Below are 19,557 nucleotides of genomic sequence, written 5' to 3'. Positions count from 1 at the left end.
TCATTCAAAAAAATTCCCACAGCTTCTTGGTGCTTGCACAGATAGTGAAGGCTACAAGAGGAGAGAAAAGAATGATCGGCAAGAATAAAAGGTACAAATCCAACAAGGAGGCGCAAGCGGGAAGCTGTGGGGAGGTGTTTCATTTGATCGCTTAATGACCAACCAAGTGCATGCCAACAGTGCACTTTACCTGGCAGGAGGTCCAAGTGTTGCCAGACGATTTGCTTCATTTACTACTTGCCTAAGCTACACTTTCACTTAACAGCTCTTACATTGCAGCTCATGCCTACTCACATGTTAACGTCTCGCCTTATTCACTTCTTCCAAGAGGTCACTTAGTGAATCACAATAGTGGTCAGTGATTGACACCTAGGTGGACACGCATAGCCTGTAATTTGGTAAATGTAAGAACACAGTGATTTTAGACATTTGTGCCACATTACACTCTGGGAAAGTAAATGCTGGCCTAGCTGCATGATGTATAAGTGCCCATGTGATCCAGTTGTGCACAGAGCATTAGCTGGTATTGTACCGTCATTCAGGACAAAACCCAGCTGTAAAAGCAGTGATAATCTCGCAATTTGGAGTTTAATGGTGTTGAGTGGTAGGCACTTTCAGAGTGCAACAGACCACAGAACTGAAAGATAGTGAGAAATGAGATACTGCTCTCCCAAAGGGCAGGGTGGCACTGTGGTTAGCACTGCTGCTTCACAGTGCCAGGGACCCAGGTTCAATTCTAGCCTCAGTCACTGTCTGTGTGGAGTTTGCACATTCTCCGTCTTTGGGTGGGTTTTCTCCGGGTGGTCCGGTTTCCTTCCATTGTCCAAAGATGTGCAGGTTAGGTTGGTTGGCTGTGCTAACTTGCCCCCTAGTGTCAGGGGGACTAGCTGGGGGTAAATACATGGAGTTATGGTGATAGGGTTTGGTTGTTGTCAGTGCAGGTTGGATGGGCTGAATGGCCTCCTTCTGCAGTGTCGGGATTCTATGAATTTTGTGTTCCACACACATCCTTTATCCATCTTCGCCCCTAGCAAAAAGTTCTGGCAAATTTATCAACAGCTTACACTTAGCTAGTGGCTTTAATGTAGAAAAACATTCTAATGCTCTTCGCCAAAAGTTAAGGAAATACAAACGCTCACCAAAACGGGATATTAGATATATTGATTAAATTTGATTAAGAGATGAGTTTTCAGAGGTGGGACTGGAAGAGCAGGAATAGAAACAGGAAAGGATGAGACTAACTGGGAATTTAAACATAAGGAGGAGAATTTTACATGCAAGGTACTGGGGCACCAGGAGCTAAGATACATCAGTGATTAGGACAAGGGTGGTGGTTGATAGGACTTGCTGTGCTATAATATCCTGTGACCAATTCAGTCGAACTGTAAATATCGCATTTATTATCAATAACATCCAGCAAAAAGGGTTTTAATTCTTCCAGATTTACATATGCTATTACAGTAAGTACACGTGGGCTACAGCGTTTCAAGATGTCAGCTCACCACCACCTTCTCAAGGGCAACTATGGATGGGCAATACATGCTGGCCAGCCAGCGACGCCCATGTCCCATGAATGAATAAAGGAAAAAGTGATGGAAAGACCACAAAATGGGATCACCGAATTGATTCTTTGATTATGGGCAATCAATGCTTTGCTAGTATTCTCCCAAGGTGTCCCAGTTTCTGGGCTGCGATACATCTCCGCAGGATAACTGGGGCAGTGTATCAAGGTAGTTTCGTAAATCAACAGTTGATGACTCCTAACCTCCAATGCTGAATTCAGGGTTTGACGTATGACCTGAACAAATGACCTACTCAAGTTGAAACAGGCACGAAGCACATGCCACTGTGTGGTGCCATGAGGAGGAGTTGGATCACAAAACATTGATTTTGTTAAAGTTTACAACTGAAAAACCTTCCGGAGACCAGATGCCTCTAATCTACAAATGCAGCCTAGAAGTATCAGCAGGTGGGGTGGGGAGAGTTGTTTCCTCAGTGCCAGCAACATTCAGTTGTTTGAAATTACTCACCACTGGCTGATTAAGACATCAAAAAAATTGAACTCACCCCAATGAATTGCCTATCCCTTGGTACGTACTTTAGTCAGAGGAAATGAATCAGAGAAAGGAATTTTTTTTAAGCACACTTTTAATGCAGATGAGTCAGTCAGGCAGGTTGAGGAGAGTTGCCACAGGCCACAATTCATCAAGATGTGGTTTAAAAGAAGGCTTTGAAAGACCGGAAATAAGGAAGGAAGGTAAATTACTTTGTAAAGCTACCAAACTGGTTGCATTATTGCTCATTCAAATGAGGAACTGCTTTGCTGTGGGCAGATGAATTTTCCAGCTTTGATCCGGGGTCAGTAGAGGTGAGAGAGGTCATATTCCCCATTCAATACCAGGAGGTCGTATTCCCCATTCGATACATCAGAACATAAGAACTAGGAGCAGGAGTAGGCCATCTGGCCTCTTGAGCCTTCTCTGCTATGCAATAAGATCATGGCTGATCTTTTAGTGGACTCAGCTCCACTTACCCGCCTGCTCACCATAACCCTTAATTCCTTTACTCAAAGATTTATCTATCCTTGCCTTAAAAACATTCAATGAGGTAGCCTCAACTGCTTCACTGGGCAGGGAATTCCACAGATTCACAACCCTTTGTGTGAAGAAGTTCCTCCTCAACTCAGTCCTAAATCTGCTGCCCCATATTTTGAGGCTATGCCCCCTAGTTCTAGTTTCACCCGCCAGTGGAAACAACTTCCCTGCTTCTATCTTATCTATTCCCTTCATAATCTTACATGTTTCTATAAGATCTCCCCTCATTCTTCTGAATTCCAATGAATATAGCCTCAATCTATTCAGTCTCTTCTCATAAGTCAACCCTCTCAACCCCGGAATCAATCTACTGAATCTCCTCTGCATCCCCTCCAGTATCCTTTCTCAAGTAAGGAGACCAAAACTGTACACAGTACTCCAGGTGTGGCCTGTGTACATTTTGGTCTTCTGGATACCAGGAGTGCTCGGTATAAATCCAAGCCATACCTACTCGCTGTGCTGGGTCAGTCAGCTCCACCAGTTCAGGTCACTTGCACGCAGACAATTTCCCAAGAAGTGTCCCCATTCTTCAGATCAGCTGCTCTGAATTTCAAATTCCAAATTAGGGCAGAATTGTTCATGGGAAGCAGCCGCAGGTCATAAGCAAAGTGACATCCAAAAGGCAATATACCAATAATTATTCAGTGTCATGAACTAAACTCAACATCCTGAGATAAAAGAGTTACATTTATACAAAGATCTGATGAAGGGTCATCTACGCTGGAAACGGGTTGGCCCTATTCTCTCCCAACAGATGCTGTCAGACCTAGAGTCATAGAATCCCTACAGTGCAGAAGGAGGCCACTCGGCCCATCGAGTCTGCACCGACAACAAACCCACCCAGGCCCTATTCCCATAAACCCATGTATTTACCCTGTTAATCCCCCTGACACTAATGGTCAATTTAACATGGCCAATCAACCTAACCCGCACATCTTTGGAGTGTGGGAGGTAACTGCAGCATCCAGAGGAAACCCACACAGACACGGGGAGAATGTGCAAACTCTACACAGACAGTGACCCGAGGCTGGAATTGAACCCAGATCCCTGGCGCTGTGAGGCAACCACTATCCCATCATGCTGCCCTAAGATTTTTCAGCATTTCCTGTTTTCATTACATTGATACCCAGGTTCACCCTTCACACTGTTGTTTCTAGTTTTTCTGTTGTGTACAAAGGTTGAGTGCATGTAAACTGTTAAAATGATCGTGACTATTTCACACAGACTTTCTTCACGCTTGTACAGAACACAGTAATAAAGTAAAGCATATCACACCTAGGGATGAGGGAGAAATGGAGAGTGTGCCCAGGAACATTAGGGTGTAATCTAAGGCTGGGATTTTCCAACACCTCCCTCTTCTCCCGCGGTGGGTTTTCTGATGGCGAAAGTGGCTCACCAGTGCCTTCCAGCTGGATCTTCCCATCTCGCCAAAGTCAACGGCCACCTGCGTTGCTTGCCGGTCATGCTGCCGGGGAACTTACCATGGGGAGAAGGGGTCATCTTCAGCAGACCGGAAGATCCCGCTGGCAGGAAGGGCCAGAAAATCCCACCCCAAGTCTTCAAATTGATCTCAGATTTGAACTGAACCAAGTAGTTACAAGCTAGGAACCCAAGAGGAAATCAGAAATTGAAACCTACACCTCACATCTGTAATTGCAAATCAGATTCAACTTTCAATTCCTGGTATGAATGGACTAATGTGACAGTGCAGACAGAAAATGAACACTTCCTCAGTTAAAAAAATAATTAAAAGACTTTTATTTCTCACAACCACTAGATGTTTCCAGGCACTTGACAGCTAACAAAATACTTTTTGAATCGTAGTCACTGTTGCTATGTAGAAGTCAAGGGATATGGGCCAAATGCGGGCAATTGGGACTAGCTTAGTGGTAAAAACTGGGCGGCTTGGACAAGTTGGGCCAAAGGGGCTCTTTCCATGCTGTAAACCTCTATGACTCTCTATGAGTCTATGACAAGTTAGTTAACTCCTACAAACAGCAATGTGATAGTAACCAGACTTGGCAAACAGGCAAAACATCTAATCTGAAAGATGGCATCTCTGACAGTGCAGTGCTCCCTCAGTACTGCACTAGAACATCCGCCTTAATCTTGGTGCCCAAGCCCTGGAGAGGGGCTTAAACCCAAAACCTTGTAATTCAGAGGCAAGTGTGCTATAACCTGAGTCACAGCTGACTACTAAATGGATGGGCTATTGTTTTTGCAAGAAGTCCACATCCCTGACTGAAGCGAAGTCTTTGTAAAGCACTGACCAAATCTCAATGTGGTTGAACCACGAGTTTAAAAAAAACAGGTGTCAAAAATTTGGCACGAACATTGCAATCCCACATTCTCAGTGACTTTTAGCAGTGGAGTTCTCATGCAGAGTCAACAAGCGTAATTTCAAAACAAAAATGGGGTTAACTTTGATTGGGTAGGATGGTAAAATTTAAATTCCACATTTGACAGAATCACTTTGAACTCACCTACTTCGGGAATAGTAATTAGACAACCAAGCTGCTCTTTTTAAAAAATTAATTTGTGGGACTTAGACATCGCTGGCTGGCCGGCATTTACTACCCATCCCTAGTTGCCCTTGGAGGGCAGTTGAGAGTCAAACTCATTGCTGTGGCTCTGGAGTCACATGTAGGCCAGATCAGGTAAGGATGGCAGATTTCATTTCTTAAAAGGACATTTGTGAACTAGACGGGTTTTTCCGACGATCAAAAATGGCTTTATAGTCATACAGTAGATTCTTAATTCAAGATATTTTATATTGAATTTAAATTCCACCATCTGCCGTGGTGGAATTCAAACCCGCATCTCCAGAGCGTTTGCTGAGTTTCTAGATTAATAATCTAGCAATAATACCACAGGGCCACCACCTCCCCCATAGGAGGCAGATTGCTCATTTAAATATTGTAATGAGGCTGTGTGCCTCACATTTTACATCCTTTTTAAATTTAGCCTTGTTAAGCAGAGTTTCACCCTTTTCCCCCAAATCAAGCCCCTTAAGACTTACCAGAAGGGCTGCTACAGGCCATATGCCTCATTAATGGTTCATTAATGTCCTTTAGGGAAGATGTTTCCAGCACTTGACAATAGATTTAGGGAAGAAAATCTGCCATCCTTACGTGATCTGGCCTACATGTGACTCCAGAGCCACAGCAATGTGGTTGACTCTCAGCTGCCCTACAACCAGGGATGGGCAATGAATGCTGGCCAGCCAGCAACGCCCATGTCCCATGAATGAATTTTTTAAAATGGAGATTTGTCCAGGCCCATCCTTGTAATTGATGATTTCCTCTGTTCCTCTTCTGTCTCCAGTCCTCTAATCAACCCTACCCAACCTTTCAAACCACCTTCTACCTCCTCCCTCACAATATATACCTGAGCGGCCTACTTGCTCCTGGCCTGCTGCAGCACCCCCTGCTGGACAGAGAGTCAAGCTTGTCAATTCGGCTGCATTCTGGGAGGAGGAACTCATTGGGCGGGATTTTATGGTCTCACTGATCCCGAAACTGTAAACCCCCGCCTGAGGTCAATGGACTTTTCCGTGGTCTGCCCCTCGTCCACTCCAATGCCCATGATGAGTGGGACGGTAAGATTCCGGCCATTGGATGGTGAAAAGAAAACACCATGTTTACTGTGGAGTTAAACTCCAATAACGTTCAGGGATCTCCCACTCTCCTTGGGAATGTTATCCAGTAAGGCATGCAGGTTAGAGGATAGCAAAAAAAGAGCTAATGATACACCTTCACTATTTTTGATACAAGGTTTTCATAATAAGGTCGGACAACACTGATGTCTACTATTTTGTTCTTTGTGCAAAAATACAGTGAAATCATCTCCAAAAACCATTTCAAAGCTGCTATCTGATTTTCAATAGTCATTGCTCACAGGCAGTCTAGCATGTGGTCTGGAGTTTGGTTCTGATGTTCAGTTGTTGGAGATAGCGCTGTGTTAAACCATTTAAGGTCATTGCTCAGATACAGTACTTTATGGGGAAGTAGCAAATCGCATGCAGCCTCTAAGCCGTGTGCATGTTCAGCCATGCAGCCGTGAAAGATACTGCACAGGCGCGGCCACACAATTAAAAGGCACGGCTTGAGTTGAAATAAACTGGCTGCACACAAAAGAAAATGAGGAATACTAGATTGCAAGGGTAGTTTTTTTTTTCAAATAATGGCAGCTGCTTGTAAAGCCACGGACTTGTGTGATAGGCCAGGTTATCAGGGTCCATAAGATGTAGGAGCAGAATTAGGCCATTCAGCCCATCAATTCTGCTCCGCCATTTGATCACGGTTGATATATTTCGCAACCCCATTTCCTGTAACCTTTGATCCCTTTACCAATCAAGAACCTATCTATCTCTGTCTTAATTACATTCAATGACCTGGCCTCCACGGCTGTCTGTGACAATGAATTCCACAGATTCACCACCCTCTGACTGAAGAAATTCCTCCAAATCACGGTTCTAAAGAGTCGTCCCTTTACTCCGAGGGATTCTAGTCTTTCCTACTAATAAATGAAGGGTCAGAAGACCAACCAGAAATGATTGTCTTTCTTGCTTTAGAAAAGGTGTTGTTTTGCCATTGTAACAAAATGCAAGCCTGCATGAAGCAAATGGTCAGAGAACCTCCTTTTGAAAACTTGCACCATCACGCTTGAGAGACCCCTGCAGGTGAGCGAAAGGGGCGCTTCAGTTTACTTTAACCCACATATGCACAACGCTGCAGATTTTGAATCTCAGTCCCTCCGTCCCAAGATTGGTTTTGCTTCCAATGGTTTGGAACTCAATATGCAAATTGAAGCATTCCACAATTCCCATCACCATTCTATTAATGTGCAACTTTCACGTCAAGTTAATAAGTTTCTGTGCCTCGCCTTGCTCACCTGACTCAAGCGAAAGCTTTATTCGAACGCCAAGGGGCATACTGGGCAGTCATAATTTTTAGTTTGGCAAATTGGAATTCTAAGCGCTGGCAAGGGAAAATGCAATTAACACAGGATGGAGATCCTGCTGAATCCCATTGGATGTTGCAGAGAATATGGGCCTGGATTGTGTTTTAACTCTCCCCTCCCCGCAACTCCCCCTGGCAGGTTGTCCAGCAGCAAGGTGGCACCTCGCTATTGGACAAAGTCAATGGTAAAGTCATTTACCCAACACCTCACCCCCTGCCCACGGCACCTTCCCATGCAATCGGAGAAGGTGCAAGACCTGCCCCTTTACCTCCTCCCTGCTCATCATCCAGGATCCTAAAGACCCCTTGCAGGATCCTAAAGACCCCTTCCAAGTGAAGCAGCTTTTCACGTGCAACTCCTTCAATCTGGTCTATTGCAGTCACTGCTCTCAGTGCGATTTATTCTACATCAGAGAGACCAAATGCCGACTGGGTGACCACTTTGCTGAACACAAAGAGAGAAAATGCTGGAAAATCTCAGCAGGTCTGGCACCATCTGTAAGGAGAGAAAAGAGCTGACGTTTTGAGTCCAGATGACCCTTTGTCTCTTTTGGTTTCAGATTCCAGCATCCGCAGTAATTTGCTTTTAACTTTGCTGAACACCTTTGGTCTGTCCGCAAGCAGGACTCAGACCTTCCTCGCCACTTCAACACACCACCCTGCTCTCCTGTCCACCCTTGGCCTTTTGTAATGTTCTAGCGAACCCCAACACAAACTGCAGGAACAGCACCTCATCTTCTGATTGGGCACATTACAGCCTTCGGCACTGAACATTGAGTTCAACCACTTCGGAGGATGAACTCTCCCCTCCACCTTCACCCCATTTCTATTTATTTTATTTCATTCTGTTTCTTCTTTTCATCTCATTCATCCATTTTTTCATCCTTCTTTCTCATGCCTATTTTTCCACTTCTCCATTCCAGCTCTCCTTCTTGCTCCTTCCCCCACTTTCAGGGCAACTGCTATAATCCCCAGGCAGTCCCTTGACCGCCTGTAACTCTATTCTGCCATTCGCGCATTCAGATCACTTACTGAACATGTTTAGCACCTTCCTCAGCCTTCTGTATCCTCATTTACATTCCCCTTGTCCCATTCCAGCCCCACACACCCCCAGCTCACGATATAAATATCTGCTGATTCTTTTTGCTCTGACGAAGGGTCATCAAGACTCAAAACTGGCTCTATTCTCTCCTCACAGATGCTGTTAGACCTGCTGAGATTTTCCGTCATTGTCTGTTTTTGTTTCGGATTCCAGCACCCGCAGTATTTGGCTTTTATCAATGGTAATTTGCGTTGCTCACTGACCATGCTGCCGTTGGAGGGGTCAACTTCGACAGAACCAGAAGATCCTATCAGCGGGAAGGGCCAGGAAATCCCACCAATGGTGATTCACGGCAGATGGGGGACACTGCACTGGCGTCCTAACCCACCAACCTTTTTTAGCGTGGGAATAGCGCATAGTCACAAAGTACATTTTAAAACTGGACAAGAACACAACGGAAGAAAGTTACTTTATTAAGCAGCAGCATTTGCTAAAAAGACAAGTCATGTTTGTCCAGAAGACGCCTTCAACACAGCTGCCTGAGAGGCCAAAGGAAGAATCAACAGATTGGAAGATGTTGACGAAAATCAGTTAGCGGAGGATTAAGCTCAAACTTCCTCAGTGATTAAGGTCCTATGTCACTGACTATCACTTTCCCCCCGGAAATACAGTGTGTGTATTTATACTCTCAACATTGCTGCAAAGCAGTTTACTGCTCTGGAATGATAAAGGTTATCAGTGTAAATTAGGAGAGACATTGCAGAGAAATGTCTGTGCGAAGTCTGCACGTTCTTCCCTGTGTAGATTTCCTCCGGGTGCTCTGGTTTCCTCCCACAGTCCAAAGATGTACGGGTTAGGTGCATTGGCCATGCCAAATTGCCCCTTAGTGTACCGGGATGCGTGAATTAGAGGGATTAGCGGGGTAAATATGTGTGGTTATGGGGTTAGGGCCTAGGTGGGATTGTTGTTGGTGCATGCTCGATGGGCGAATGGCCTCCTTCTGCACTGTAGGATTCTATGATTCTATGAAATGATACCAGTCTCCTTTTCGGGGAAGCGCAGAGGCTGTCTCATATCACTTCAACATTGCGTCAAACAAGGTGTATCCACAAGGACTTTGCAGACACTTTACAGTTAATATGAATATTCAGAGTGCAAGCCCTGCTGCCTGCATTCTTCAAACTAGGGTTGTCCAACCTTTCCGCATGTAGGCCCCATTTCAATTGTTTTCTCACCCAAGGGGCCGATAAGCAAATTTCAAAAACATAAGGCTTGGCACCTTCATAAACATGAATTTCAAAAAGAAAATCAATGTCAATGCAATATACTAATAAATGATAAAAACAACCATTAAAAAGGGCCAAGCAACAGAGATAACCAATGAAACAATATTTGCCTGAGAAGCGGAACTCAAAAAAAAGGACAAAGATAGCAAACACATGGCAACACCACCACCTGGAAGTTCCCCTGCATGTCACTCACCATCCTGACTTGGAAAGAGATCGCCATTCCTTCACTGTCGCTGGGTCAAAATCCTGGAACTCCCTTCCTAACAGCACTGTGGGTGTACCTACACCTCAGTGACTGTAGCAGTTCATGAAGGCAGCTCACCACCACCTTCGCAAGGGCAACTGGGGATGGATAATAAATGTTGGCCTGGCCAGCGACGCCCACAACCAATAAATGAATGAAAACAAATTCTCACTGACTGCAAACAAAGAACTCAAGTACACCGAGTATCTGCACTTCCTTTGGTACAAGACATTGAATTAAGTGATGGGGAAATACACATTGAATGAAGGAACAAGTTGACATCATAATGTGGAATTTATCATAATGATGAAAATTGACATGGGTGAATATAAAATTGTGGGTCAGAGGAGTTTCTTAGTCGTAATAATTTACTCGATACATCGTTAAAAACTTAATTGCAGCAAGATGCAACTTTTGAGGGTCTTTATAATGTCACTGGTAGCGTAAAGAATCAAGTTTAATCAATTCAGTGATTTCTAATAAACTTCAGAATATGGAAACTTCAACAACGCACCTTATGGAGAAGTGTTGATTACTGACAGCATAGTTTGGATTTCTATCTTTAACAGCACACATGCATGCCCCCAAAGCTGCGGTCAGTTTCTGGGGAATAACGGTGGTGAATGCTGCAGTGTTGCCAACATTATGGTGCCAAATCCAAAAGCTCTAGCCAGGCAGTGCAAGTGAATAACTGCGATGACTAGTTTTGAGTATAAATGAAGGATATGACTGTATTAATCTGTAAGTTTTCTTAATTAGTAATATATAATTTTCACTAGAATACAAACTTTACCCTCTTTACCCTGCCCCACCCAAAGAAATATAGAATCCTGGAAAGAATTACGTTATTTATAAAAATTGGACATTAATGTTTGCCATGGTAGGGAATGTTAATGCAAATGAAATTTCTTTCCACCAGCATCAGTATGGATGTGCTATTTACCATTTAGACATAGGAACAGAATTAGGCCACTCGGCCCATCAAGTCTGCTCTGCCATTCAATCATGGCTGATATTTTTCTCATCCCCATAACCCCCTGATCCCCTTATTAATCAAGAACCTATCTATCTCTGTCTTAAAGACACTCAATGACCTGGCCTCCACAGCCTTCTGCGGCAAAGAGTTCCATTTGCTACTCTGCCCCAACAATCTGCCTCAGTGCCCACCCTGAGGAAGACCACCATCTGCCAATCCTTCAGTTCTCTGCTCAAACGTAGGTCCAACTCACTGCACCATGACCTCCACCATGGGCAGGGGGAGGGAGGCAGGTCCCGAGAGGCACTTGAACCCAGAGCCTTAAACCCACACACTACCCAACTGCACCACATGACCTCCACCACCTACTTCACCGGCCAAAGTTTTCTACACGCCATTCCTGGACAGGCTGAACCATAGACAGCTTTGTGCTTTAGACCCACATGTCAGAAACTGACTTCAGACTCTAGAGGCTCATGGCCAGAAAAGAGGGAAAATTGATCTTGCGTCAATCTGGGTTGGATCTGAAATTACGGCCCCGATTTGACAAAACGCTTTTAACCCATTGGGCCAAGTTTGCTGACATCATGAAACCTGATGGGAATGTGAGTGATAAGGAGGATGTTTAGAAGCTTCAAGGTAATTTAGACAAGTTGAGTGGGCAAACACATGGCAGATGTAGTATTATATGGATAAACATGAAGTTATCCTCTTTTGGGTGGAGAAATGGAATGGCAGAGTATTATTTGAATGGTAATAGATTAGAGTAATAGAGTATTATTTGAATGGTAATAGATTAGAGTAATAGAGTATTATTTGAATGGTAATAGACCAGTCACTGAAAGCAAACATGCAGGTATAGCAAGCAGTTAGGAAGCCAAATAGTATGTTTGCCCTCAGTGCAAGAGGAGCAAGGATGTCTTACTACAGCTGTACAAGGCCTTGGTGAGGCTAGACCTGCAGTGTGTAGCATTGGTCTCCTTATCTAAGAAAGGATATACTTGCCATAGAGGGAGCGAAGGTTCACCAGACTGATTCCTGGGATGGCAGGATTGTCATATGGACAGAGGTTGGGTTGACTGGGCTTGGTTTCACTGGAATTTGTAAGAATAAGAGGGATCGCATAGAATCATTGAATCCTACAGTGCAGAAGGAGGCCATTCGGCCCATCGAGTCTGCGCCGACCACAATCCCATCCAAGCCCTATCCCCATAACCCCATGTATTTACCCTCGTTACTCCTCCTGACACTAAGGGGCAATTTAGCATGGCAAATCAACTTAACCCACATCTTTGGGAGGAAACCGGAGCAGCCCGAGGAAACCCACACAGACAGTGACCCAAGCCAGGAACCTCATTGAAAAGTGCAAGATTCTGAAAAAGCGGGACTGACTGGATGCAGGGGTGTTGTTTCCTCTGGCTGGGGGGTGCGTCAAGAACAAGAAGTGACAGTCTCAGGATAGGCCATTTTAGGACTGGGATGAGGAGAAACCTCTTAACTCAGAGGGTGGTGAACCTGCAGAATTCTCTGCCACAGAAAGTTGTGGAGGCCAAATCACTGAATATACTTAAGAAGGAATTAGATACGTTTCTAGCCTCTTAAAGGTGTTAAAGGGTATGAGGAGAGCACTGGAGTATGGCATTGAGATAGGGGATCAATCAAGATCATGTTGAATGACAGGGTAGGCTCGAGGGGCCGAATGGCCTATTCCTCCTCCTCCTATTTTCTATGTGACTGGTGCCCAGATATTACATAGAAACATAGAAAAACTACAGCACAAAACAGGCCCTTCGGCCCCACAAGTTGTGCTGAACATATCCCTACCTTTTAGGCCGACCTATAACCCTCCATCCTATTAAGTCCCATGTACTCATCTAGGAGTCTCTTAAAAGACCCTACTGAGTTTGCCTCCACCACCACTGACGGCAGCCAATTCCACTCGCCCACCACCCTCTGTGTGAAAAACTTCCCCCTAACATTTCCCCTATACCTACCCCCCAGCACCTTAAACCCGTGTCCCCTCGTAGCAGCCATTTCCACCCTGGGAAAAAGCCTCTGAGAGTCCACCCGATCTATGCCTCTCAACATCTTATATACCTCAATTAGGTCTCCTCTCATCCTATGTCTCTCCAAGGAGAAAAGACCGAGCTCCCTCAGCCTATCCTCATAAGGCATGCCACTCAATCCAGGCAACATCCTTGTAAATCCCCTCTGCACCCTTTCAATCTTTTCCACATCCTTCCTGTAATGAGGCGACCAGAACTGAGCACAGTACTCCAAGTGGGGTCTGATGAGGGTCTTATATAGCTGCATCATTATCCCCGGACTCCTAAACTCAATCCCTTGATTGATAAAGGCCAGCACACCATATGCCTTCTTAACCACCTCCTCCACCTGTGGGGCCGATTTTAGAGTCCAATGGACCCGGACCCCAAGGTCCTTCTGATCCTCTACAGTACTAAGAGTCTTTCCCTTTATATTGTACTCCTTCATCCCATTTGACCTGCCAAAATGGACCACTACGCATTTATCTGGGTTGAAGTCCATCTGCCACTTCTCCGCCCAGTCTTGCATCCTACCTATGTCCCTCTGTAACTTCTGACATCCCTCCAGACTATCCACAACCCCACCAACCTTCGTGTCGTCGGCAAACTTACCAACCCATCCCTCCACTTCCTCATCCAGGTCATTTATGAAAATGACAAACAGCAAGGGTCCCAGAACAGATCCCTGGGGCACACCACTGGTGACCAACCTCCATTTAGAAAAAGACCCATCTATACCCACTCTCTGCCTCCTTTGGGCAAGCCAGTTCTGGATCCACAGGGCAGCAGCCCCTTGGATCCCTTGCCCTCTCACTTTTTCTAGAAGCTGTGCATGGGGGACCTTATCGAACGCCTTGCTAAAATCCATATAAACCACATCTACCGCTTTCCCTTCGTCAATGTGTTTAGTCACATTTTCAAAGAACTCCACCAGGCCCGTAAGGCACGATCTGCCTTAGACAAAGCCATGCCGAGTATTCTTGAGCATACTAAACCTCTCTAAATGCTCATAAATCTTGTCCCTCAGCACAACCTCTTTGTTAAAGTCCATATTGCTCGTGAGAAATGTGAAAACTTGTCCCCACATGGGTGCTTGGTACTCAATATGAAAGTACACCTTTCATAAAGTTGGCGCCACTCTGCAACTATATAGATATTGTGAGCAAATAGTTCAAAACATAAATTTAGGCTCCTGGTACCAAATATTACCTGGTCCGATGTACTAGCAGACGGATCAGGAATTGGCTTACATTTTGTATTGTGCAGCTGGAAGTACTTCTTGGTACATTAAACATATTGATTGGAGCACACTGATCTGTGTTTTATCTTGTTCTGTCTCGTTTTCTCTCTCGCACTGTGTTGTGTCTGCAAGCTAGCTCTGGGCAAAGATTCACTGCAAATCGCATTTCTAGACTGGCTCGCACAACATAACTGACAGGATAATCTAAACAGAACAAGGAGTCCCAAATGCTTCAGATTATACAATACATCAAAAAAAAATTAGCAGGACAAAGTAGGGCACCTTGAATTAAGTTTTTTAAAGTTAAATTTATTAATCATAGAAATCATAGAAACCCTACACTGCAGAAGGAGGCCATTCGGCCTATCGAGTCTGCACCGACCACAATCCCACCCAGGCTCTACCCCCACATATTTTACCCGCTAATCCCTCTAACCTATGCATCTCAGGACTCTAAGGGGCAATTTTTAACCTGGCCAATCAACCTAACCCGCACATCTTTGGACTGTGGGAGGAAACCGGAGCACCCGGAGGAAACCCACGCAGACACGAGGAGAATGTGCAAACTCCACACAGACGGTGACCCAAGCCGGGAATCGAACCCAGGTCCCTGGAGCTGTGAAGCAGCGGTGCTGACCACCGTGCTGCCGTGCCGCCCACAATGTCGCAAGTAGGCTTATATTGAAGCTGCAATGCAGTTGCTGTAAAAACCCCCTAGTCTCCACACTCCGGCACCTGTTCGGGCACACTGAGGGAGAATTTAGCATGGCCAATACTCCTGACCAGTCCTTGGGACAGTGGGAAGAAACCAGAGGAAACCCACGCAGACATGCGGCACTGGGAATGGATGCTTTTGAGGCAGGATATTTGGTCAAGCGATAAAGCTCTAAGGTTGTGTACCACCTTCAACGGGAGCGTTCATCCATTTGCAATAATGTAAAAGGCTCTTTGTTTCAACACACGAATAGTTAGTCAGATTATGGACGGCAGAATTATTGACAACTCTTGCCAGCAGCATTCCAAAAAGAATCCAAGCACTGTGTGCAATTTGCTGCCCAAGATTCTGGGAAGAGGGCACTGAAAATGATTGAAATCTTTTTGCATTTGGTTTGTTAGGGCGTTTGCTAAGATTTCAACTTTCAGGCAGAGACAACAGGAGTACAAAAACTCACCCCTAGGGCCAAAAATTTCAGCCTGTATATCTGATACCTGCATTCTGGCAGTCAGAATGCAGACAAGGTCTGACACCAGAGAACACACCTTTCATCTTCTTCACATGTGTCTACATGTAACAAAGAAAGCCCGTGTGCGGACTCGAAAACCACCAACCCTGGCAATCTGGCTCACTGCCTGCTCCACTGCATTTGAAAGGTTTGATGTTTCCAGAAAGGTAAACACCACAGATTAGTATCCAGAAGGAGCCTGTGGAATCACCACGTACCGTTGTGTGTGAGCTTGATTTATCCCTTTACTTCCAGCCAAAGGGCCTCTAAGTTTCACTTAAAATTTCTGGAATAATTGAACAAATAAGAGGCAAAAAAAGATTGGGGATCATTGAAAATAGAGGTAATTGCCACAATGGGTGAGTTCACATGCTAAAAATGATGGCCGGAATTCTCTGGCCTCTCTGGCAGTGCACCCCCGCCCACTGGTTTCCCGCCAGCGTAGGGTGACGTCAATGGGAATTCGCATTGACAGCGGCGGGACCAGAGAATCCTGTCGCTAGGAAACAACGTGCCACCTCCTGCTGGTGGAAAACACATGGCTGAGAGGCCGGAGAATCTCACCTTTTCTTTTAAAACCACGGGTTTTTTTTTTAACATCATCAGGCTCAAGAATGCCATGTTATAGAATCCTCCAGAAAAAGAGGCCATTTGGCCCATCGAGCATGCACTGACAACTATCCCACCATGGCCCAATACCACCTATTTACTCTGCTAATCCCCCTGACACTAAAGGGCAATTTAGCATGGCCAATCAACGTAATCTGCACATCTTTGGAGTGTGGGAGGAAACCGGAGCACCCGGAGGAAACCCACGCAGACACGGGGAGAATGTGCAAACTCCACACACACCGGCACCCGAGGCCGGAATTGAACCCGGGTCCCAGGTGCTGTGAGGCAGCAGTGCTAACCACTGTGCCACCCTAATAATATGTCATAATATGAATTTTCAGACACAAGTAATGGGTTCTTTAGGTCTCTCCATAAACTATGCCATCTGTTTTACCCAGACTTAAAAAAGCTATCTTCCTCTCCTTACCAGCATTACACTTTCCTTTTATTCCTCCCCCCACCCCACCTCTCCAGGTGCAAAGCAGGTATCGACATTGATCAGAAGTCAACATGACTTCTGCATGCATGGGCTGGGCCCTGTACTAGCCTCAGGCCAATGAGTAAGACAGCCTCTTCCCCATGGCTGGCTGATCTTTGAAGGTACAGGAAACTATACACTTCTTTGAAGGCTGCCTGAACGTCTATTGAAATGGGTATCTTGTTAGATTTTGGGGGAAGAAAATGGCAATACTTAGGGGCAGTAATACAAACACTAAAATCTGTTACAGAACGTAATAGTTCTAGGCCTGTCGTGAATCTTGCGTACTTTCACTGGAATGTAAACAGATCAGGTTAAAATGTGCCATAACATTGTACTTAAAATTCACGTTGCCTTCCGAGCATTTGCAAAACACTTTTCAAACTTTCCCTCTCATTTACTTTTGATCAGTTGGAAACAAATTACAAATTCCATAAAATTGTAAATAGCGCTTGCCCCAGTAGAGAATTCAATGGAACTAATGCCTTTATCTGCATTTTAGGGTTTTACAGATTTGGAAACAGTAAAATCTTTTTTCTAATGAGCTGTATTAAAACTTTTTGTAGACAACTCCCAGTGTATGAGCAGTTTCAAAAGGTTTTATTACAGAAGGTTATGTAATTTTCCCAATGAAATGATATATCTATATGTAGTTTTACAGTGAAATGATTTTTTAATATCCTTGTCTCTATTCCATTCATTTTCTTGCCTCCCCTCTGCTTTCACATCTTCCATAGCAATATCCCTCGAAAACCTTCTGACTCTGTCTCTCGTGCATCGCATCCTCACCACCCATTTCTCCGCCATTGGTGGTTGTGTCCTCAGTGATCGAGGCTCCATACTCTGAAATGTTCTCTCAGAATTGCACTCCCTTCTCCTCCCTCTCACCCTTAAGACTCTTTTTAAACAAGTTTTTAATCACCTTTTATCTCCCTCTTGGTTCATTTTTGATCTACTTGGAAGCACTTAGGGACTTTTTAATCAAACAAATGTTATTTAAAATGTTAAATGTTTGGGACATTATACAGGAAAATGTTACTTAAAATGTTGTGTTTGGGACTTTTTAAACAGCCTAGATTTTATTCAAAATGTTAAATGTTTGAGACTTTTTAACCAAATAGATTATATTTAAAATGTGACGTGTTTTTGTTATGTTTCCATTTTAAAGCCCCCCTGCCCCACCCCTCTCCCAAAAATAATGTTAGTCGTGTTAAGATTTTGAAGTATATAATTTGGGAATGAACATGTAAAAGCAGTGGTGCCACAGCTCACTCACACAAGGTGCACAGAATGACTCTCTTCCTGAACTCCATTCCCATGCCGATCTTATCATTTAAGCCTGTGGTCTTCTTCACAAAACCATGCTGAATGGTTTGCTCTTAGTGCATTCTCTTTCCAGAGCTAAGATTGGACTCGTTTTGAAATAGCAAAGTCAGGGGCAAGGTGGTGCGGATCAAATTTAACGTGACTACCATCTATCTGAATTTCTCTTCCCATTTCTCACCTACTGTTTATGTTACAACCTTAACCCAAAACCAACCACAAACCAGAAGCAGCTTGACACATGTACCTTGAGGCAGGAGCCAAGTGGTGAGTTGAATGAGGCAGCTTACAACAGCCTCCTCCACTCCTGAAAGAAAGGTGCAGGCACCAAAGATTTTAAGCTCAGAAAAATTGGAGGATAGAAACACATGAGTATAATTAGAAAAAGGCCAGCTACTGATTTGTAAGAGTTTTTGATTTGATTTATTATTGTCAAATGTATTGGGATACTGTGAAAAGTCTTGTTTCTTGCGCACTATACAGACATAGCATAGCATTCATCGACTACTATGGGGAGAAGGAAAGGAGAGGATGCAGAATGTAGTGTTACAGTGATAGCTAGGGTGTAGAGAAAGATCAACTTAATGCAAGGTAGGTCCATTCAAAAGTCTGATGGCAGTAGGGAAGAAGCTTTTCTTGAGTCGGTTGGAACGTGACCTCAGACTTTTGTACCTTTTTCCTGACAGAAGGTGAAAGAGAGTGTGTCCGGGTGCGTGGGAGTCCTTGATTATGCTAGCTCTTTTCTGAGGCAGCAGAAAACAAGCCAGTGATGTAACATAAAACAAGACTTGGGGGGGAAAAAAATGCAAAAAGAAGGGAAAAAAGAAAGGGCTACCAACTAGAGGGCAGATTTAGGAAGCAGAAACAAGAACAAAGGAGCTGGAAAAACTCAGCTGAGCATCTATTAGGAGAGAATCAGAGTTAATGTTTTGAGTCCTATGACTCTTCATCAGATGAATGAAGCGTTAACTCTCTTTCTTGCCTAATAGATGCTGGCAAATCCTGCTGAGTTTTTCCAGTGTCCTCTGTTCTTGTTTCAGGTTCCAGCATCCGCAGTAGTATTTTGCTTATTTTGGGAAGCAGGGACTGACTTGTTAACATGCTGCTATCACCAACTGAGCCATTCTGAGATAACCAGCAGTCACTGTGCTCAGTTAGATAAACTAACAGGACTTTCAAAAATGGTGATATGATCAGAATCCAACAGTGGAAATCTGAAATTACAGACACATAACTGGGCTTGTGTGCTACATCCCCAGAAAAGACTTAGGAGCTTCGGATAATGCAAGCACACGTGATTTATGACTTTATCAGAACCTCAGGATACACACTGGAAACCAGCTGTTACTCTGCAACTTTTTATGGCTCCCTCTGCAATACAAACATCATATAAAGGACCCCTTCACACATCAAAAGTTACTTTAACTCCTCTTGGAATGTCTGCTGCACGTGGTTTTATAGTCTTGAATCCATCATTGTCTCTTTATTTGAAATAATAAACTCTTAATACAACCAGAGCAACCATTGGAA

General features: G+C 44.3%; 1 protein-coding gene across 1 annotated transcript in view; it reads right to left on the bottom strand.

The window, feature by feature from the left end:
• Positions 1–19,557, bottom strand: part of itga3b (integrin, alpha 3b) — a 183,937-nt gene that overhangs the window by 154,902 nt on the left and 9,478 nt on the right. The gene's annotated exons all lie outside the window — the stretch shown is intronic.

This window comes from Mustelus asterias, chromosome 11 (genome assembly GCF_964213995.1).
Source record: "Mustelus asterias chromosome 11, sMusAst1.hap1.1, whole genome shotgun sequence".
Lineage (NCBI taxonomy): Eukaryota > Metazoa > Chordata > Chondrichthyes > Carcharhiniformes > Triakidae > Mustelus > Mustelus asterias.
The sequence above is the reverse complement of the archived record's forward strand: the minus strand, read 5'-3'. Positions and strand labels throughout refer to the sequence as shown.